This window comes from Ranitomeya imitator, chromosome 3 (genome assembly GCF_032444005.1).
Source record: "Ranitomeya imitator isolate aRanImi1 chromosome 3, aRanImi1.pri, whole genome shotgun sequence".
NCBI lineage: Eukaryota > Metazoa > Chordata > Amphibia > Anura > Dendrobatidae > Ranitomeya > Ranitomeya imitator.
The window spans coordinates 220,403,904-220,428,065 of NC_091284.1; the positions used below are offsets into that span (position 1 = coordinate 220,403,904).

Below are 24,162 nucleotides of genomic sequence, written 5' to 3' on the forward strand. Positions count from 1 at the left end.
GCCGTTTGACTTTTCAATGCAAAATTGACAGGAATTGAGATGGGACGCCATGTTGCGTTTGGAGAGCCACTGATGTGCCTAAACATTGAAACCCCCAACAAGTGACACCATTTTGGAAAGTAGACCCCCTAGGAACTTATCTGGATGTGTTGTGAGCACTTTGACCCACAAAGGGCTTCACAGAAGTTTATAATGCAGAGCCATAAAAATAAAACAAATTTTTTTCCCACAAAAATTATATTTTAGCCCCCAGTTTTGTATTTTCACTAGGGTAACAGGAGAAATTGGACCCCAAAAGTTTTTGTCCAATTTGTCCTGAGTACGTTGATACCCCATATGTGGGGGAACCACCGTTTGGGCACATGGGAGGGCTCGGAAGGGAAGGAGCATCATTTGGAATGCAAACTTAGATGGATTGGTCTGCAGGCGTCACATTGCGTTTGCAGAGCCCCTAATGTACCTAAACAGTAGAAACCCCCCACAAGTGACCCCATATTGGAAACTAGACCCCTCAAGGAACTTATCTAGATGTGTTGTGAGAACTTTGAACCTCCAAGTGTTTCACTACAGTTTATAACGCAGAGCCGTGAAAATAAAAAATCCTTTTTTTTCCCACAAAAATTATTTTTTAGCCCCCAGTTTTGTATTTTCCCAAGGGTAACAGGAGAAATTGGACCCCAAGCAGGGCCGCGCTTAGTAACCCGATGTTTACCCTGGTTACCAGTGTAAATGTAAAAAAAAACAAACACTACATACTTACATTCCGGTGTCTGTCCCCCGGCGTTCTGCTTCCTGCACTGACTGTGAGCGCCGGCTGGCCGTAAAGCAGAGCGGTGACGTCACCGCTGTGCTTTACGGCCGTCCGGTGCTGACAGTGCAGGGAAGCAGAGTGCCGGGGGACAGACACCGGAATGTAATTATGTAGTGTTTGTTTTTTTTTTACATTTACACTGGTAACCAGGGTAAACATCGGGTTACTAAGCGCAGCCCTGCGCTTAATAACCCGATGTTTACCCTGGTTACCAGTGAAGACATCGCTGAATCGGCGTCACTCACGCCGATTCAGCGATGTCTGCGGGAGATCCAGCGACGAAATAAAGTTCTGGCCTTTCTGCTCCGACCAACGATGTCACAGTAGGATCCAGATCGCTGCTGCATGTCAAACACAACGATATCGCTATCCAGGATGCTGCAACGTCACGGATCGCTAGCGATATCGTTGTTAAGTTGTTCAGTGTGAAGGGATCTTAAGAAGCAAAGATGGTCAGAGGTTCACAAATCTGTTAGTAACTGCATTCACAATCAGTGGCACCATTTTAGTTAAATTGCAAAAACTTGGAATATTTCACCCTTTATAGTTCATAATATCCTCACAATATTCAGAGATTCTGGAGAAATCCATGTACACAAGGGCCAAGGCCGACAGACAATATTAAAGGCTAGTGACCTATGGGCCCCCAGGCTTCACTGCATTATTTGGTCATGCAAATCAGTCTCCGTGCAAGCCACAAATACAAGTTAAAGCTCTATCATGGAAAGAGGAAGCCATATATCAACAGAATCCAGAAACGCTGCCATTTTCTTTGGGCCAAAGCTAATTTAAAATGAGCAGCCGCAAAATGGAAAACTGTTCTATAATAAGATAAATCAAAATGTGAAATTCTTTATGGAAATCATGGATACTGTGCCTGGCAGATTCAAAAGGAGAGGGACCATCAATCTTGGTAACAGTCTCATCTCTGATTGTTTTGGGTTACATTAGTGTCTATGGTATTAACAGCTTACACATTTTGAAAGACACTATCAATGCTGAGCATTACTGTATATAGTGGATTTAGAGTAACATATTTTCCCATCCAGACAACATCTATTTCAGAGAAGCCTTGCATATTGCATCCATCACGACAGTATGGCTTCTCAGGAAAAGAGTTCAGCTGATGAACTGGCCACCTGCAGTCCAGATCTTTCATCAATAGAAAACATGTTGAATTGTGAAACAAAAACTCCAACAAAGACCCAGGACTGCGAAGCAGCTAGAATCCTACATCAGACAAAAGTGGGACAATATTCCTTTCCCCAAACTCCAGCAATTGTTCTCCTTACTTCCCAGACATTTAGATTGTAAAAAGAAGAGTTGATGCTACGCAATGGTAGACATGGCCTAGTCCCAACTTGTTTGAGAAGTGTTCCTGCCAACAATTTCTAATTTAGTTATTTTTTTCAAATGAAATCTAAAAATTGCTACCTTCTTCTGTGGTGTTCTAATTTCTACTGTGAATACAATACTTCCATAAGAGATTTCAAAATCATTGTATTCTTGTTTTCTTCCTATTTTACCAAGCTTTACAACTTTTTTTTTGGAACTTGGCTTATTAATATAGAAAGGTTTTATTCCAGAGCTATAGTAAGATAAACATTAGTACCATTATTGATAATAGACTAAGTAAAGTGCTATACGGAAGTATTTGAACCCCTGGAACTTTTCAACATTTTCCCACATATCATGCTTCAAACAAAGATACCAAATTTACATTTTTGGTGAAGAATCAACAGCAAGTGGAACACAATTGTGAAGTTGAACGAAATTTATTGGTTATTTTAAATTTTTGTGGAAATTCAAAAACTGAAAAGTGGGGCATGCAATATTATTCGGCCCCTTTACTTTCAATGCAGCAAACTTACACCAGAAGTTTATTGTGGATCTCTGAATGATCAAATGTTGTCCTAAATGCCTAATGATAAATATAATCCACCCGTGTGTAATCAAGTCTCCGTATAAATGCACCTGCTCTGTGATAGTCTCAGGGTTCTGTTAGAAGCACAGAGAGCATCATGAAGACCAAGAAACACAACAGGCAGGTCCGTGATACTGTGGTGTAGAACTTTAAAGCTGGATTTGGATGCAAAATGATTTCCAAAACTTTAAACATCCCAAGGAGCACTGTGCCATCGATCATATTGAAATGGAAGGAGTATCTACCAAGGAGTATCTGCAAATCTACCAAGACCTGGACGTCCCTCTAAATTTTCATCTCAAACAAGGAGAAGACTGATCAGAGATGCAGCCAAGAGGCCCATGATCACTCTGGATGAACTGCAGAGATCTACAGCTGAGGTGGGACAGTCTGTCCATAGGACAACAGTCGTACACTGCACAAATCTGGCCTTTATGGAAGAGTGGCAAGAAGAAAGCTATTTCCCAAAGATATCCATAAAAACTGTCATTTAAAGTTTGCAACAAGCCACCTGGGAGACACACCAAACATGTGGAAGAAGATGCTCAGGTCAGATGAAACCAAAATCGAACTTTTTGACAACAATGCCAAACGATATGTTTGGCGTAAAGGCAACACAGCTCATCACCCTTAACACACCATCCCCACTGTCAAAGATGGTGGTGGCAGCATCATGGTTTGGACCTGCTTTTCTTCAGCAGGGACAGGAAAGATGGCTAAAATTGATGGAAAGATGGATGGAGCTAAATACAGAACCATTCCTGAAAAAAACTTGTTGGAGTCTGCAAAAGACCTGAGACTGGGACAGAGATTTGTCTTCCAACAAGACAATGATCCCAAACATAAAGCAAAATCTACAATGGAATGGTTCACAAATAAACGTATCCAGGTGTTAGAATGGCCAAGTCAAAGTCCAGACCTCAATCCAATCGAGAATCTGTGGAAAGAGCAGAAAACTGCTGTTCACAAACGATCTCCATCAAACCTCACTGAGCTTGAGCTGCTTGCCAAGGAAAAAGGGGCAAGAATTTCAGTCTCTCGATGTGCAAAACTGATAGAGACATACCCCAAGCAACTTGCCTCTGTAATTGCAGCAAACTGTGGCGCAACAAACTGTTGAGTTAAAGGGACCAAATAATATTGCACGGCCCACTTTTCAGTTTTTGAATTTCCACAAAAATTTAAAATAACCAATAAATTTCATACACCTTCACAATTGTGTTCCACTTGTTGTTGATTCTTCACCAAAAATTTACATTTGGTATCTTTATGTTTGAAGCATGATATGTGGGAAAAGGTTGAAAAGTTCCAGGGGGCCGAATACTTTCGTAAAGTACTGTATTAACTTTAGCAGTTCAGGAAGTTTCTCGACATTTATGGATCCATTTTGTGGCTTGTGCCCCACACTGGCAATAAAGATTTATCTTCTCTACATGCATCAAACATCTGCACAGCATCTGTGCTGTGGAACCTTAATGCAGGTAATAGACTAGTAGACCCTACAACCTCTGTATTAGTATTTGAGAAGATATCCATAGATATTTGCCATCATTCCTGATTTTTTGTTTTTCCTGACATGTGTGTTAATGTCTATGTAAATAAAGGGGTCAGAGGTATATAAATTACCATCTGTCAGAGTTAATACAAATTACCAGAAAGATATCCAGCAGCACATATTAATGTGCTGATCGTTATTAGAGAAGATATCTCGGGTAATTTACAGTTTCTATACACTTTAACTTGTAAGCAGATGGTACATGTTGAGATTAATTAAATGTCAACTTTAAAAAGCATATTATTTATGGATTTACCCACTGAAAAAATATTGTTGAAACCACGTGAATAGTAATGGCCATTATAAATAGAGAATTAACCCCTTACCGGCATCGGACGTACTATACCGTCCGATGCCGGCTCCCCTGCTTTGATGCAGGGCTCCGCGGTGAGCCCGCATCAAAGCCGGGACATGTCAGCTGTTTTGAACAGCTGACATGTGCCCGTAATAGGCGCGGGCAGAATCGCGATCTGCCCGCACCTATTAACTAGTTAAATGCCGCTGTCAAACGCAGACAGCGGCATTTAACTACCGCTTCCGGCCGGGCGGCCGGAAATGACGTCATCGCCGACCCCCGTCACATGATCGGGGGTCGGCGATGCTTGTATATTGTAACCATGGAGGTCCTAGAGACCTCTATGGTTACTGATGACCGGTGGCTGTGAGCGCCACCCTGTGGTCGGCGCTCACAGCACACCTCCATTTCTGCTACATAGCAGCGATCAGCAGATCGCTGCTATGTAGCAGAGCCGATCGCGTTGTGCCTGCTTCTAGCCTCCCATAGAGGCTATTGAAGCATGGCAAAAGTTTAAAAAAAAGTTAAAAAAAATGTGAAAAAAATAAAAAAAACATAAAAGTTTAAATCACCCCCCTTTCGCCCCAATCAAAATAAATCAATAAAAAAAATATCAAATTTACGCATATTTGGTATCGCCGCGCTCCAAATCGCCCGATCTATCAATTAAAAAAAAGTATTAACCTGATCGCTAAACAGCGTAGCGGGAAAAAAATTCGAAATGCCAGAATTACGTTTTTTTGGTCGCCGCGACATTGCATTAAAATGCAATAACTGGCGATCAAAAGAACTTATCTGCACTGAAATGCTATCATTAAAAACGTCATCTCGGCATGCAAAAAATAAGCCCTCAACCGACCCCAGATCATGAAAAATGGAGACGCTACAAGTATCGGAAAATGGCGCACTTTTTTTTTTTTTTTTTAGCAAAGTTTGGAATTTTTTTTCACCACTTAGATAAACAATAACCTAGTCATGTTAGGTGTCTATGAACTCGTACTGACCTGGAGAATCATAATGTCAGTTTTAGCATTTAGTGAATCTAGCAAAAAAGCCAAACAAAAAACCAGTGTGGGATTGCACTTTTTTTGCAATTTCACCGCACTTGGAATTTTTTTCCCGTTTTCTAGTACATGACATGCTAAAACCAATGATGTCGTTCAAAAGTACAACTCGTCTCGCAAAAAATAAGCCCTCACATGGCCAAATTGACAGAAAAATAAAAAAGTTATGGCTCTGGGAAGGAGGGGAGCGAAAAATGAACACGGAAAAACGAAAAATCCCCTGGTCATGAAGGGGTTAAGTGTCTTTTGTAACTTAATGTTATTAGGAGATGTCATCTGTGGGGTTCTCTGGAGTGAACGTAATTCAGTCTGCAAGGTCGTTACTGACCAAATGAAGTTGAAACAATGCAACTTTACTGCACGATGTATATACAGTACCATCAATTTAGAGGAATAATGCACTTATTTGTTACAATATTCAAGTATGAAAACTTACTGGTACTATAAGATGATACTATAGTTTAATGTTGAAAAACCAAATGGATCAGAATGTTACACTAAACAAACTAGTAACCACCTTATCTGAAGGATTCCTTTTCATTGCACGGACCTCGCTCCAAGGGTTGTATAACTTGCCTGAATTGCCAATCCATCTTCATCCGAATACCAGATAATGTAGACTTTTCTCTGCCCATGCCTTATTCTCTAGAGTGCTGCTCCTCTGCAGTGTTCTACCCCTTCATTCCCTTGTCCTGTTTCAAGTGTCTTGGTCCTTTCTGTCAAGGCATTATTTTCAATAATGAGCATTACCCAACTGAACCCATTAGATCAGGGGTGTCAAACTGCATTCCACAAGGGCCGCAAACAGGTCATGTTTTCAGGATTTCCTTAGCATTGAACAAGGTGCTGGAATAATTCTGTGCAGGTGATTAAATTATCATCTGTGCAGTACAAGGAAATCCTGAAAACATGACCTGTTTGCGGCCCTTGAGGAATGCAGTTTGACACCCCTGCTTTAGATCAAAACTGCAGCTACTCTGTAGTCTCCATAGAGCTACCTTCAGGCACGGCCATGACTGGGCCCATCTACAGCCTCCCCCTGGTTTAGGTCTCATGCAGACAAGCATATAAGTAGGACTTGTGATGTCCGACTTTTAATCAGACAGCCCATGGACAGCACAGTGACCCATATTATTCAATAGTACTGTTCAGATGATCTATTTGTTACCTGGTCTTTTGAGTCTCCGATGAGACTAACCCTTCAAGTTTTATAGGTATTTAAAAGAGAAGAAAAAATGATCTCACATGGAACATGCAGATACATTTCTATTATAATTCTAGAAAACTGTAATTGATGTACATTTTTTTAGTGTAGATGTATGAAAACAGACACATTAATGGGTCACGTATGAAAATTTGAAAATAATCTTACTAATTAATCTCGGACGATTTATCATGCGCTTGTCTACAGCCGGCCTTAAGCTCCGTAATGATTAGCAATTCTTCGACCAAGCTAAACTTTTAGTATTTAAAGTAAAAAAAGGAAAATTATATAGATGGGTATGTCCTGCATTATGTGGGCTTTATAGTATGAAGTATTTTTAAAGTTTATCGATCACTAATTATTGCTGTTTAATAGTTTTATGTATAACTCATAATATTGGCAATTGCATAGTCCCAACATCTGAAATAAAAGATCAGATGGAAATTTTTGATCTTTCTAGACCTAGAAGGCAACACTTTACATGCCTAAGTAAAAACATTTAGTAACTCTACGAAGTATATTGGGAGGCTAATCTTAATGATACAAAACCATAAAGAGGTGGATTATTTCTTTAGAAAATCCAGACATTTCCATAGATAAACTTAACAATTTTTTTTCCATGCTGTCCTTAAGTGTCCCACTTCAGATATCAGAAATGTTGGCAGGTTTTGTGTATATGTCAGCTATATGCTGCTGGGCTATGCAAAGCAAGCAATATAAAGCTATGTAGTCATATTCCCCATCATTCTCATTGACATGTGTCATAGACTGGTCAATCTGTAGATAAGTAGTGACAGAAAGGCTGAGTCATTTTTTCTATCAACTTTCTACGAGGATTCCAAAGGGCTAAGGCCTTTGTATTATAACATATATCATTCACGTATGTGCTAAATGCAGAGCACCACACTTAGATCTCAAAAAAAGTGATGGGACAGATACTAGTGCATCAGAGGTAATAAATAGTGTCAAAATTAGCATAAGTTAGTATGTTCTTGCCAAATTAAGCTATTTAATCTACAGTAATACTACATTGTCTGTGTATCAGAATGCCTTATATACTTCAAAAGTCTCCTGAATGTTGCTTATTTTTAATTTAATTTTTGGCAGAGTTTCATATGAAGCAATATAATAACATAGTAACCTGATAAGCAAATCAATACCATAAAAAACCTCCTTCTTTTTCCCAGCAGGAGGCAAAATCCTATATCAAATAACCACAATTTCACACGATCTTTCTGTTTGTGTTAAGTCTGGTTGTGTAGAACCACTAAAGGGTTACAATGGTGCTCCTCTCATAAATGGGCCTGTTACTAGCCGCAAAATAGGCACAAGGGTTTTCTTTTTAAGTTTTTTTTTTTTTTTTAAACTTTCATGATATCCTAAAATATTTTTGATGCTCTGAACACTGCAAGCATTATTTTGCTCTTTCATTTTGATATATTTCATTTTCGACTCATGTGATAATAGTGTCAATGAGTATATGCATTATAATTATATTATAAAAGTTGGTATTAGAAATATGCATGAGTTTTGTATGTCTTCAGTGTTTGTTGCTTTTAGCTGTCAAGACATTAAAGGGACACTGTCACCTGAATTTGGAGGGAACAATCTTCAGCCATGGAGGCGGGGTTTTGGGGTTTTTGATTCACCCTTTCCTTACCCGCTGGCTGCATGCTGGCTGCAAAATTGGATTGGATCCGTAGTACACACGTGCGCAAGGCAATCTTGTCTTGTGCAGGCATGTACTATGGAGGACAGAGAATGAACTTCAATCCAATATTGCAGTCAGCATGCAGCCAGCGGGTAAGGAAAGGGTGAATCAAAAACCCCAAAACCCCGCCTCCATGGCTGAAGATTGTTCCCTCCAAATTCAGGTGACAGTGTCCCTTTAAGTTGCAAAGGTAGTCTATGATGGTGTAAAATACATCATCATGGGAGGCTACACAAATTTTTATGGGCAACTTGTGAACAGGATATACTTGGGTACTGCCCTTGTAAGGGTTGGAGCAATGCAGGGGCACAACAAAGAGTTTTAGGGGGAAAAATGTAATTTAACTCCTCCCCAGCTATCATTGTTTCCCTCCTACTCCTGTCTTTTGTATCTAGCACAGAAAGAAAACCACATTGTGAGATCATACCAATTTTCTATACGAGCATTGGTTACCTTGAGCACTAGCACTTTATGTCTTGTCTAGACTGTTATATGTATATATGTTGGTCTTATTTTTATGGTACTAATTAAAAATTATTTTATTTAATTCCTTACCTTGCTGAAACCTATTGTACTTATTGGAAGGAACAGAGGCTGGTTATACCCACTGTACTCTTGCTGGATTCCTCTCTGTAAAATATATCACCTGCCTCTTCTATGGCTCGAGGTGTGGTTCTTTCCTTTAATGATGCTTTTACATTGCAATCTAGATAGTTAAGATTGGATAAGACTGGCTGAAGCTCTTTTTACTGTAATGATCGGATAATTCTAAGCAATTAAATCGGCAGGGAAAACATGAGCTACAGTAATAGAAAATTTTGAGTTCTGCTTTAAAGGAGTTTTTCATGATCAAAACAGTTTGAATTCATGACCACCTCTGCTATCATCTTTCCTATACATAGGTGATAAGTTAACTCTTTTTAAAGAGTCACTTGCCAAAGGTAACTTTAAAAGTTACATATGGCAAGTGACAGCTCATCTTTATAAGTTACATATGGCAAGTGACAGCTCCTCTTTAATTTTTCTTACTTTCTGTAAATTTTGGCATCATTTTTCTTTTGTTCCTGCACCAATCTGTTTCTGAGAGATAACACATCTAGTCATTTTAATCAACTGCTCAATGTCCTCAAGTGGATACACAGAGGTGCAGTTGAGAATCAAATCCATTTGGCTAACAAGAATAGATTTGCATACAGTGAAAAAATATATATATCAGAAATGGAGACATGCAGACACAGGAAGAAAAGCAATGTCAGATTAAAAAAATGTAATATTCACAAGGTTAAAGTAAAAAAAACATAATTATGGCACGTGACTGGTCCTCTTTACTGTTGGAAATCACTTTTAATGGCTGAGAACATGAATAAACTCCTATGAGTTTAGTGAATTCAGACCCACCACCCTACTGTAACACTGATGTATTATGGTGATTAATGGCTTTATAAAAGTGATTCTACTGTACAATGCTTCCACCTCGGGGCAGTGTCAGCGGTTTCATGCGTCATTTTGGGGATTTCATCACTGCAATAAGCTACTTAATTGTCCCATTGTGGTTACAGCAAATTGGTTATCAACCACATAAAACAATTATTTTATTATTCTATAACTTAACAATTGAATCTTACGGCCTCTGTCTCTTTACAATGACGAAGGTTAGCTCTACGCAAGTGAAGGTAAAATCTTTGTCAGGAGCTGAGTGTACCATATTTAGGAGACACCCAGAAACTACTGCATACAGTGGGGAAAAAAAGTATTTAGTCAGCCACCAATTGTGCAAGTGCTCCTACTTAAAAAGATGAGAGAGGCCTGTAATTCACATCACAGGTAGACCACAACTATGAGAGTCAAAATGAGAAAACAAATCCAGAAAATCAGCTTGTCTGATTTGGCAAGATTTATTTTGAAAATTATGGTGGAAAATAAGTATTTGGTCACCTAAAAACATGCAAGATTTCTTTCTCTCACATACCTGTAACTTCATCTTTAAGAGGCTCCTCTGTACTCCACTCATTACCTGTAGTAATGGCACCTGTTTGAACTTGTTATCCATATAAAAGACACCTGTCCACAACTTCAAACAGATACACTCCAAACTCCACTATGGTGAAGACCAAAGAACCGTCGAAGGACACCAGAAACAAAATTGTAGCCCAGGCTGGGAAGACTGTATCTGCAAAAGGCAAGCAGCTTGGTGTGATGAAATCAACTGTGGAAGCAATAATAAGAAAATGGAAGACATACAAGACCACTGATAATCTCCCTTGATCTGGGGCTCCACGCAAGATCTCAACCCCTGGGGTCAAAATGATCACAAGAATGGTGAGCAAAAATCCCAGAAACACATGGAGGGACCTAGTCAATGACCTGCATAGAGCTGGAACCACCGTAACAAAGGCTACCATCAATAACACACTACACCATCGGGGACTCAGATCCTGCAGTGCCAGACATGTCCCATAGTACATGTTTGGGCCCATCTGAAGTTTGCTAGAGCACATTTGGATTATCCAGAATAGTATTAGGAGAATGTCATATGGTCTGATGAAACCAAAGTAGAACTAGAACTATTTGGAAGAAACAAAACTCGTCATGTTTGGAGGAGACAGAATGCTGAGTTGTATCCAAAGAACAACATACAACATACCTACTGTGAAGCATGGCAACATCATGCTTTGGGGCTGTTTCTCTGCAAAGAGACCAGGATGACTGATCCGTGTACATGAAAGATGAATGGGGACATGTATCGTGAGATTTTGAGTGCAATCCTCTTTCCATCAGCAAGGGCATTGAAGATCAAACGTCAATGTCTCTTTCAGTATGATAATGATCCCAAGCACACTGCCAGGGCAATGAAGGAGTGGCTTCGTAAGAAGCATAAAAAGGTCCTAGAGTGGCCTAGCTAGTCTCCAGATCTCAACCCCATAGAAAACCTTTGGAGGGAGTTGAAAGTCGTGTTGCCCAGTGGCAGGCCCAAAACATCACTGCTCTAGATGAGATTTGCATGGAGGAATGGGCCAACATACCACCAACAGTGTGTGCCAACCTTGTGAAGACTTACAGAAAACATTTGACCACTGTCATTGCCAACAAATGATATATATCAAAATATTGAGATGAGCTTTTGTTAATGACCAAATACTTATTTTCCACCATAATTTGCAAAATAAATCTTGTCAGATCAGACAAGGTGATTTTCTGGATTTGTTTTCTCAATTTGACTCTCATAGTTATGGTCTGCCTATGATGTCAATTACAGGCCTCTCTCATCTTTTTAAGTGGTAGAACTTGCACAATTGGTGGCTGACTAAATACTTTTTTCCCCACTGTATATTCATAGTGGCAATTTTGGGAAATGGTTTTTGGATATAAAATGACTACATATTTCATGTCAAGTTGCATGAGTAGAATATTTGTGATCTTCTGTCCTTTCATATTCTTTCCTATTGTAACCTAAAATATGCACACAAGCAAGATATCTTTTATAATAATATCCACAAATGGTGCCCAGATGTTTGCAATATCCATTGAAGTATTATTTGTTGTGATGGGTAGATCATTAAAACCTTTATCTGTCATCTGCAGAATTACCTGGTAGCATATTATTTGTTCTTCTGTAGTACAGTGATGAACATCAAGGTGTCATTTTTAATAAATGTAATGTCCATATTGCACAGATTTTTTTATTGATGTTATATGCTTTTGAAGATATATCAGTGTCTAGAAAAGTTGTCCTCCTTGTTTTAATAAGGTGTTTAAAAATGTTAGATTCCCTTTAAGTAGGTGAAGAAAATATCAGTAGGATAAACCCTTCTAAGCCGTCTATATGGGCATGCAGGTCCTAGAAAGTTGAACAATATGATATATGGAAAATTGATATCTGCAAGCCAATGTCTTATTCCAGAGAAATCCACACTGTTCTTCACATGTAAATAAGCTGTTAAGGCCAGACATAAATCTCCCTTAGAATCTGCCTCCAGATTATTTTAAGTAAATGGTGGCGTTAAAAGCCTGAGACATGTGTAGGATGGGGCAAGGGCTGTAGTCATGGCCGACAGTAATCCCTGTATCACCCGCTGGCCCCTTCCCTTCTGAGTACCTCGGTGCTGCTCCTCTATGCCATCTGGGTTCTCCCGGTGCGGGGTTATTTCTTCTGCAGACGCTTCCACAAATAAAAGAGTTATAGTCTGGCTTCACTTTAACTTCAACTCTCTTACTCAGCATGACATCATCCAGGGCACAATCAATCACAGCAATTGGCAACGCTTTCCCTTGCCTCTTCTCTCTGCCACTAAGCCTGTCCCCAGGATGGACCACATCTTCCGGTCTCTGTTTCCTCAATGCCCAGAATTTCTGCTTCTCGTGGGGGTATTACCTGCCTTTTCGCCCCGGTCCAAAGAATAGCGACCCATGCAAAAATCTGCCACATATTGATTACTTGCTCCCATTCTGCTTAGCGTTCTTCCTCAGTGCTACAGCCCCAGTCACTCTGCGTGGGCTAGCTCTTCTGATGCTGTACTCTCTCCTGTGCTCTGGACCCCTGGATGCTTGATGCCGGGTCCACTCTTCTTGTAACGTCACGTGGCATGGTGTCACCTTGGGCTAGACAACCCTAGTGAGCTACACGGGTGCCCTGGCCCCAACTGACTAAAACAGGGAAGCCTTTTCTAACTTTTCCCACCATGCCCCTCCTACATTAACTATTTCCTATCTTAACTATCTCTTACCTATAAGGCTAAGCCTGCAATGCCCCATCTAATGGCCAATTTGAGGTACTTCTCCCCTTAGCACTATACCTTCAACTGGTGACCGACCCAGGGTACTAACGTTCCCTAACGTGCAATGAATGTGTAAAACATCTTAACAATCAGACTTATCTATACACAGAGTAATACACTTTATGTGTAGCAATACTCATACACTACTGGTAATACACTGAACTGTGTAGCAGTGCCATAGTGTATATATGTGTCAATTATATGTAAACAAATAACATTTGGCAAAACATAAATACAGTTTATCATATCCCCTACACATGTAATGACTGACTCTCAGCTCTCCTAATCTACATGTTTCACACTTGTAACTCCCCCTTTTATTTGCAATAATCTCTGGATGAAGATTCTCAAACAGATCAATGTCCGGCCTGTAGCCTAGAACAGCTCTTTTACATATTAAGAAAAATGTAGATTTCTCCTGAATCTACATCGCACATCGCAGATATCAAGGTATCAGTTTATTCGGCAACCTGTGTGCTCATGTGGAGGCTTAGCAGAGTTGATCCATCTGTCAAATTTCCTTTAAAAAAGGCCTAGTTAATGGGGTGGGTGGTAGGAAGATTATAAACAGTTTAAATAGTTTGCAAAATTAAAGTTTCTTTTGTGCTATAGTGAGATAGAAAAGTAACTGACATATTAAAGGGATTGTCTGTTCCAAATTGATAAGTCTGCAGTCACTCTGTGATTCGCTAGTTTCTGAGCCAGGGTATGTATGAATTAAACAAACTCCCGGTCAAGGCCAGTCCAGTGGACGCGGCTTCGCTCCATACACCCATAAGGAGTGAGGATGCGCTCACTGGCCGAGAGTATGTATAACTCATACATATCATCCGGAGGCGGGTCAGAAACCGGCAAATCCCCGCAGCACACAGTGTGTGCGCTGAGTGGATTCATAAGTCTGCATTCACACAGAGTAACTGCAGACTTATCAATTTGGACCAGATAACACCTTAACCCCTTTACCCCCAAGGGTGGTTTGCACGTTAATGACTTGGCCAATTTTTACAATTCTGACCACTGTCCCTTTATGAGGTTATAACTCTGGAACGCTTCAATGGATCCTGGTGATTCTGACATTGTTTTCTCGTGACATATTGTACTTCATGACAATGGTAAAAATTCTTTGATAGTACCTGCGTTTATTTGTGAAAAAAACGGAAATTTGGCGAAAATTATGAAAATTTCGCAATTTTCCAACTTTGAATTTTTATGCAATTAAATCACAGAGATATGTCACACAAAATACTTAATAAGTAACATTTCCCACATGTCTACTTTACATCAGCACAATTTTGGAACCAAAATTTTTTTTGTTAGGGAGTTATAAGGGTTAAAAGTTGACCAGCAATTTCTCATTTCTACAACACCATTTTATTTTAGGGACCACATCTCATTTGAAGTCATTTTGAGGGGTCTATATGATAGAAAATACCCAAGTGTGACACCATTCTAAAAACTACACAAACTACACCCCTCAAGGTGCTCAAAACCATATTCAAGAAGTTTATTAACCCTTCTGGTGCTTCACAGGAATTTTTTGAATGTTTAAATAAAAATGAACATTTAACTATTTTTCACAAAAAATGTAATTCAGCTCCAATTTGTTTTATTTTACCAAGGGTAACAGGAGAAAATGGACCCCAAACATTGTTGTACAATTTGTCCTGAGTATGCCAATACCCCACATGTGGGGGTAAACCACTGTTTGGGCGCATGGCAGAGCTCGGAAGCGAAGGAGTGCCATTTGACTTTTCAATGCAAAATTGACTGGAATTGAGATGGGACGCCATGTTTCGTTTGGAGAGCCCCTGATGTGGCTAAACATTGAAACCCCCCACAAGTGACACCATTTTGGAAAGTAGACCCCCTAAGGAACTTATCTAGAGGTGTGGTGAGCACTTTGACCCACCAAGTGCTTCACAGAAGTTTATAATGTAGAACCGTAAAAATAAAAAATCATATTTTTTCACGAAAATTATCTTTTCGCCCCCAATTTTTTATTTTCCCAAGGGTAAGAGAAGAAATTGGACCCCAAAAGTTGTTGTACAATTTGTCCTGAGTACGCTGATACCCCATATGTGGGGGTAAACCACTGTTTGGGCGGATGGGAGAGCTCGGAATGGAAGGAGCGCCGTTTGATGTGCCTAAACATTGAAACCCCCCACAAATGACACCATTTTGGAACGTAGACCCCCTTAGGAACTTATCTAGATGTGTGCTGAGCGCTTTGACCCACCAAGGGCTTCACAGAAGTTTATAATGGAGAGCCGTAAAAATAAAACAAAATTTTTTTCCCACAAAAATTATTTTTTAGCCCCCAGTTTTGTATTTTCCCGAGGGTAACAGGAGAAATTCGACCCCACAATTTGTTGTCCAATTTGTCCTGAGTGCGCTGATACCCCATATGTGGGGGGGAACCACTGTTTGGGCGCATGGGAGGGCTCGGAAGGGAAGGAGCTCCATTTGGAATGAGGACTTAGATGGAATGTTCTGCAGGTGTCACATTGCATTTGCAGAGCCCCTAATGTACCTAAACAGTAGAAACCTCCCACAAGTGACACCATTTTGGAAACTAGACCCCCTAAGGAACTCATCTAGATGTGTTGTGATAGCTTTGAACCCCCAAGTGTTTCACTACAGCTTGTAACGCAGAGCCGTGAAAATTAAAAAAAAAAATCTTTCCCCCCAAAATTATATTTTAGCCCCCAGTTTTGTATTTTCCCGAGGGTAAGAGGAGAAATTCGACCCCAAAAGTTGTTGTCCAATTCGTCCTGAGTACGCTGATACCCCGTATGTTGGGGGAAACCACCGTTTGAGCGCATGGCAGAGCTCGGAAGGGAAGGAGCGCCATTTGGAATGCAGACTTAGATGGAATGGTCTGCAGACGTCACATTGCGTTTGCAGAACCCCTAATGTACCTAAACAGTAGAAACCCCCCACAAGTGACCCCATATTGGAAACTAGACCCCCCAGGGAACTAATCTAGATGTGTTGTGAGAACTTTGAACCCCCAAGTGTTTCAGTACAGTTTGTAACGCAGAGCCGTGAAAATAAAAAATCTTTTTTTTCCCCACAAAAAATATGTTTTAGCCCCGAGTTTTGTATTTTCCCAAGGGTAACAGGAGAAATTGGACCCCAAAAGTTGTTGTCCTATTTGTCCTGAGTACGCTGATACCCCATATGCTGGAGTAAACCCCTGTTTGGGCACACAGGAGAGCTCGGAAGGGAAGAAGCACTGTTTTACTTTTTCAACGCAGAATTGGCTGGAATTGAGATCGGACGCCATGTCGCGTTTGGAGAGCCCCTGATGTGCCTAAACAGTGGAAACCCCACAATTATAACTGAAACCCTAATCCAAACACATCCCTAACCCTAATCCCAACAGTAACCCTAACCACACCTCTAACCCAGACACACCCCTAACCCTAATCCCAACCCTATTCCCAACCGTAAATGTAATCTAAACCCTAACTGTAACTTTAGCCCCAACCCAAACTGTAGCCCTAGCCCTAACCCTAATCCTAACCCTAGCCCTAACCCTAGCCCTAACCCTAGCCCTAACCCTAACCCTAGCCCTAACCCTAGCCCTAACCCTAGCCCTAACCCTAGCCCTAACCCTAGCCCTAGCCCTAACCCTAGCCCTAGCCCTAACCCTAACCCTAGCCCTAACCCTAGCCCTAACCCTAGCCCTAATGGGAAAATGGAAATAAATACATTTTTTTAATTTTTCCCTAACTAAGGGGGTGATGAAGGGGGGTTTGATTTACTTTTATAGCGGGTTTTTTAGCGGATTTTTATGATTGGCAGCCGTCACACACTGAAAGACGCTTTTTATTGCAAAAAATATTTTTTGCGTTACCACATTTTGAGAGCTATAATTTTTCTATATATTTTGGTCCACAGAGTCATGTGAGGTCTTGTTTTTTGTGGGACGAGTTGACGTTTTTATTGGTAACATTTTCGGGCACGTGACCTTTTTTGATCGCTTTTTATTCCGATTTTTGTGAGGCAGAATGACCAAAAACCAGCTATTCATGAATTTCTTTTGGGGGAGGCGTTTATATCGTTCCGCGTTTGGTAAAATTGATAAAGCAGTTTTATTCTTCGGGTCAGTACGATTACAGCGACACCTCATTTATATAATTTTTTTATGTTTTGGCGCTTTTATACGATAAAAACTATTTTATAGAAAAAATAATTATTTTGGCATCGCTTTATTCTCAGGACTATAACTTTTTTATTTTTTTGCTGATGATGCTGTATGGTGGCTCGTTTTTTTGCGGGACAAGATGACGTTTTCAGCGGTACCATGGTTATTTATATCTGTCTTTTTGATCGCATGTTATTCCACTTTTTGTTCGGCGGTATGATAATAAAGCGTTGTTTTTTGCCTCGTTTTTTTTTTTTTTTCTTACGGTGTTTACTGAAGGGGTTAACTAGTGGGCCAGTTTTATAGGTCGGGCCAATACGGACGCGGTGATACTAAATATGTGTAATTTTATTGTTTTTTTATTTTTATTTAGATAAAGAAATGTATTTATGGAAATAATATTTTTTTTTTTTTCATTATTTTGGAATATTTTTTTTTATTTTTTTTTACACATTTGAAAATTTTTTTTTTTACTTTTTTACTTTGTCCCAGGGGGGGACATCACAGATCAGTGATCTGACAGTTTGCACAGCACTCTGTCAGATCACTGATCTGACATGCAGCGCTGCAGCCTTCACAGTGCCTGCTCTGAGCAGGCTCTGTGAAGCCACCTCCCTCCCTGCAGGACCCGGATCCGCGGCCATCTTGGATCCGGGGCTCGAGCAGGGAGGGAGGGAGGTGAGACCCTCGCAGCAACGCGATCACGTCGCGTTGCTGCGGGGGGCTCAGGGAAGCCAGCAGGGAGCCCCCTCCCTGCGCGGTGCTTCCCTGCACCGCCGGCACATCGCGATCATCTTTGATCGCGGTGTGCCAGGGGTTAATGTGCCGGGGGCGGTTCGTGACCGCTCCTGGCACATAGTGCCGGATGTCAGCTGCGATAGGCAGCTGACACCCGGCCGCGATCGGCGGCGCTCCCCCCGTGAGCGCCGCCGATCGCGCTGGACGTACTATCCCGTCCATGGTCATAGGGGCCCACCCCACATGGACGGGACAGTACGTCCGATGTCAGAAAGGGGTTAAACTATTGAGTGAAAACTCTGGGAGGAACTAGATGAATAAAGTAGTTTTTTTGGGGGGTTCAGTGCAAGAACTACTATATTTATGATTGATCTAGAGTTATGTGTAAGGCTGGGTTGACATTGCGTTAGTGGGTGTCCGCTAACAGAATCCGTCATATGGAGCAATTGGCGCAATTAACGCTATGTAACGGATCCGTTAGCGCACCCATTTACTGCAATGTAACAACGCATCGCTAACGTATGCCTTTTTTGGCATGCGTCAGCGATGTCCTGTTATTTTAGGACGGACCTCGAACGCTGCTTGCAGCGTTCAGGGTCCGTTCTTCGCTAGCACAGATCGGGCATCTATGCTAGCAGGATCGCCAAACGCAATCCCTTTTTGGACATTGCGTTAGCGAATTCCGTTAGCGTATGCGCTAAACGGATTGCACTATACGCAATGTGAACCTAGCCTGAGCATTTTTTGTTTGTTTTTTTTCTGGGATAACCCAACATTTTGGTTCAAGTATGGGATCTAAAAAAGAAGATATGATGCATTCAAAAAAAAAAGTCATTACTTTAGAAGAGACTAGCAATATTAGCAATTTTATTGTGATGTTTAAGTTTTAAGCTTGTACTCCAAATCATCAAATTGACTTTTATTGCTTCCCCTTTTTCAGAATGAAACATAATAGTCTTACTTGAGTTTCCGGATTATAATCTTAAATAGGCAGTTTCCCAATATACGACAGGAATGTAAAATATATTTAATTTCTAAGCAGCATGTTTATACATATTTTGCCGATTATTTTTTTTCTTTTTGTGTTGCTGTTCAAGGGCAACACTGACCTCTTCTGGTACAAGACAATGTGCAAGATAACTCCATTAATGATGACCAATATGTCATTCCACAAAAAGCCATTTGTTAGCATTTTATCAATTAATGAAAAAACTATTAAAGATGCTGTATAAAATTATCGTAAAAGATTTATGCTTTTTTTTAACTTTACTTTTGTGTTTTCATCTCCAGCTTGTGGTTTTCTAGCTGTTCTAAAATTCAACTCTAAGAAAGCCTGTCTCCGGTAGTCTTGGCGTGATGTTAGTTCAGGTTGCAGAGACATGCCGCATTGACGAGGGGAATGATAACACCCTGTTTTTAATTTTTTTCATATATATTGACGTTGGAGATCAGTGGATACATCTTTTGTATGTAGTTAACGAAGTTGTCCAGGTTTAACATGAAAGTCTGCAGTCACTGTACATGACTGCAGACTTGTGAATCCTCACAGCATGTGCTGCGAGGAATCTCCAGTAACAGCGGTGACACTGGGCTATTAGGAGACCACAGGTATGCAATATGCATGCATTCTGGCTACATATTGTCTAGCCTTGCTAAATTCACTTGTATTGACTGAGGCCTTGCACATCTTGTTGGCACCTGAGAATCCTGACAGTGGGCGATGTGAGGATTCGCAAGTCTGCAGTTACATAGAGTGACTGCCTACTTTCGTGCTAAACCTGGACAACCCCTATCAACATGCCTCAATCTCTACTCGCATATATTTAATTATACAGGTTCAAGAACTTGCATAAAATATATGCAATTAACAAGTAGTGTGTGTATGTACTGTATATATGAGTAATCCTACATTCTGCTGATGTCATGAATCCCTCGGCTTACGCAGAATGGTACATTATTAATATTGCTGACTCAATGGAGTTAAGATATTGAAACTCATTTGTCCATGAAGAGCAAATTAGGATTTTTTTGTAGTAAAAAAAAAAATCGGGAAGGACTGCACGTAGCTCTGTCCTCCTTTTTGTCATTTGAGCTTGGAGGTTACCAAGCATAATATCACTAAAGTTATATTTGCTGAATTCTAAACACAATTACCTCTGAACCATGCACCATTGCTCAGTATAAGCACTCTAGACTTCTTACTGCTTTCTTTCTTCCGTTGAATAAAAAGTCTTCTATTCCTTGTATAGACATTCACTTTTAATGTTGTCATAATGACTGATGGAATATTTCATCCTTATCCAATAATTATCCAATGCATGAGTTTCCGTACCCATTTAATGTTGTCTGCTATTGAGTTTGGCTAAAAGTGCGATAATCTCTAGTATAAACATTTTATTGATTAAAGAAAACATTTATATGGTTGACACTTTATTATATGATAGAAAGCCAAGAATTTTGTCTTAAAGTGGATCTACAAGCTTTGCTGACTTGTCTGTTTTAGTAAGTATCTACGTTCCAGATCAAATAATTATTGTCTGAACTCTACATTTGACCTTTCCTCTGTTGTTCTCCCTGGTCATGGATAAATAAATTGATACCTAGGTGTTGATGTTTCCTGTTTTTTATGGTGTTTTTCCCTCCACACCCTCTCGCTGTCGATTCTATGCTGACAGCGGCGGATTGTGCAGAGACACATCCTATTTACTGGGAGAACAGTAACACCCAACTGTTAATTTATTCATAGGTTTTCAGGAGAGATGGCACAATACAGAGTTCCTAGAAAATAGTTGGGTGTGCATTGCATCGGATTGAGAAACCTATTTTCAATTCAAACGTATATTGCTAAATTCTTAAAGGGAATCTGCTACCAGGTTTTCCCAATATAAAGCATGGCCACCACCTTTGAGGCCCCTTTTACAGTATTCTAGTAAGCTGTATGTCTTCAATCCCTTCGGCATAGCACAAAAAAAGTTTTATTATACCCCATACGTTGCTATCTGATCCAATGGGCATCGTTGGTCTTGCTTTGGCGCCACCTTCTTTCTTGTTCTGTCGCTCGCTTCACGTGGATGACACATCCTACACATCCTACATCATACACACAGTATCCTCCAATCAAACTCCTGTGTAGGCACACTTCTCTCTACTCTGCTGAGTGCAAAGTACTGTAATATGCATGTGCCGGAAGAGGCCAAAGAGCGCTGATGACCTGGAAGTAAAGCCAGCGCACGCACATTACAGTCCTTTGCTCTGACATCAGCAGGGAAGAGAAAGTACGTCTGAGCAGAAGTGCAATTGGGGGACACCGAGTGGATGACACAGAATGTTTCATCCATATGAAGTAAGAAGGAGACCAACGATTGCAACGACACAGGAGGTGCGGAAGCAGAACAGTGACACCCATTGGACCAGATCACATCATATGGGGGTATAATAAAAGATATGTTTTGTACTATGCAGAGGAGATTGAGGGCTTACAGGTTACTAGAATACTGTAAAAGAGGCCTTAAGGGTGGCCATACTTTACTTTGGAAGAACCTGATCATTGTTCCCTTTTAAGTATAAACACAATTTCAAAGATTTTGTAATATAGTGGGGTTAATAATCATCTAAAGGAGAAAACCAAACAGTTTGTAACAAAATCATCACAGTATAGAAGATCTTTAGAAATTTCAGACTTTGCTGCAACTGCAAGATATTCAACACAGGCACCAACACATGTTCTTCCTTCATAAATCATACGCAACAGAGTCTGTAAGCAGGTCACAGATAACAGTGCAGGTTGTAGGGAATATACACAGTCTATTGCCTGATTTTCTTTGACCGTAATAACATAGTTAATCTACAGGAGTCAGGAAAATAAATTTCATTTGTATCTTCCACCATAAATATTTTATTTTACGTGCATATTTTTTCAATCGGGAGAGCAGGCACCTCTGGTGGTAGTTTACTTCTTGCAGAAACAAAATGATTGGCTTTGTAATTCAATATGTCTGACCCTTCTCGCCTATAACATCAATAGCAAGGGGGGTGCCCCCATTTGTAGAAACCCAATTTCTGCTTGTACAGGTTATATTGTTGATATCAAGTGTTCTATATAATACTGTAGGATTTCATAATAGCAGATTGCTACTGTGTAAGAAGGGATCAAGGAGCCATGTAGAGCGTGAAGAGTGATAATACAACTAGTTAATGACCAATACAGTAAGGCTTAGAACCACCCAGAAACAATTAGTAAGGGAAGTCTTTCAGAGTTGCTTATTATCTGGTCATTCTGTGACTTCAGGCTTTATTGACAGATTTTGAAGAGGATATTCACGAAAAATAAGCCGTAAATTGATTTTAACAAGATGAGCCCAATTTACTTGAAATTGATTTTAAGCATATATTTTCCAACAGGCCCCGACATGTACATGTTGTTCATTCTCTTAGAAACTGCACTATCCTATTATATTATGTTATGAATTATACTACGCATCAAAGCATTCCTGAATCTGGAGTGCACTACAACAAACTATTTAGTGTCCGCCTTATTTTTTTTTCCAACAGTAGTTCTTCATTTGTTCACTTCTCATGTCAATTTTCCGTGATCAGGACATAGTGCAGTATGTAATTGCAAGGTATGCTTTTGTATTATTGCAGGCTTCCTCTTTCCTTGAAGGGATTGTCCACTATGTCTCCTAGATGTGTGCCCTAAGCAGATTGCAAAGTGTCTCCTTGATGGGTACCAAATTGATCAGCCTTAATCTGTGGGGAATCCTGTCAGTGAGTGGTTATCCTGCAGCAAAATCACATTGGAAATAAAGTATTCCATGGTGCCATGTGATGATTGTCGGGAAGTTAAGGATCTGGCATGTTTGATTTCGGACTACCTGTCCTTTTGATCTTTAATGAGCCACCGCCAGAGATGTCTTGCAGTGCTCTCTAGCATAGCAGGATGAGCACTCCAGTGTATGGGAGAGCCAAACAATATAGTTTCCAGCTGAACCGTCATGCGGCTGACAGCTATCCGCAGTGTCCAGAGAGCTTGTAATACCACACTACACCAGGAGAGCATAACTAAAGGACACCCTTTGTTAACTGCTCACTTTCTAATTTGAATTTACATTAATTGTTAATTTAAACTAGAAAAGCCCATTGGTAATAGATAAATGACTGCTAGTTGTGAAAGTCGTAAGAGAGGATCTGATAATTATTTTTCGTTAGAGGGAATCTGTCAGTAGGATCAGCCCTCCTAAGCTGTCTATATGGGCATGTAGGTCATAAGAAGATGAATAAAACGATACCTTGATATCTGTGATCTGATGTTATATTCCAGAGAAATCCAAGTTTTCTTAAAATGTAAATGAGCTGTTAAGAACTATGTGTAGGACGAACATATGCATATTATTATTATTTACTTATATAGCACCACTAATTCCATGGTTCTGTACATGAGAAGGGGTTACATCAAAATACAAATAAATATCACTTCTAGTAAACAAACTAACAATGACAGACTGATACAGTGGGAAGAGGACCCTGCCCTTGTGAGCTTACATTCTACAGAATTTGCCTCTGCACTTTATCTTAAATGAAAGGGAGTAACATAGTAACATAGTAACATAGTAAGGCCGAAAAAAGACATTTGTCCATCCAGTTCAGCCTATATTCCATCATAATAAATACCCAGATCTACGTCCTTCTACAGAACCTAATAATTGTATGATACAATATTGTTCTGCTCCAGGAAGACATCCAGGCCTCTCTTGAACCCCTCGACTGAGTTCGCCATCACCACCTCCTCAGGCAAGCAATTCCAGATTCTCACTGCCCTAACAGTAAAGAATCCTCTTCTATGTTGGTGGAAAAACCTTCTCTCCTCCAGACGCAAAGAATGCCCCCTTGTGCCCGTCACCTTCCTTGGTATAAACAGATCCTCAGCGAGATATTT

The 24,162-nt window shown here is 40.2% G+C and overlaps 1 protein-coding gene across 7 annotated transcripts in view; it reads left to right on the plus strand.

The window, feature by feature from the left end:
• The window catches only part of NGF (nerve growth factor), a 180,064-nt gene that overhangs the window by 10,483 nt on the left and 145,419 nt on the right, over nucleotides 1–24,162 (plus strand). The gene's annotated exons all lie outside the window — the stretch shown is intronic.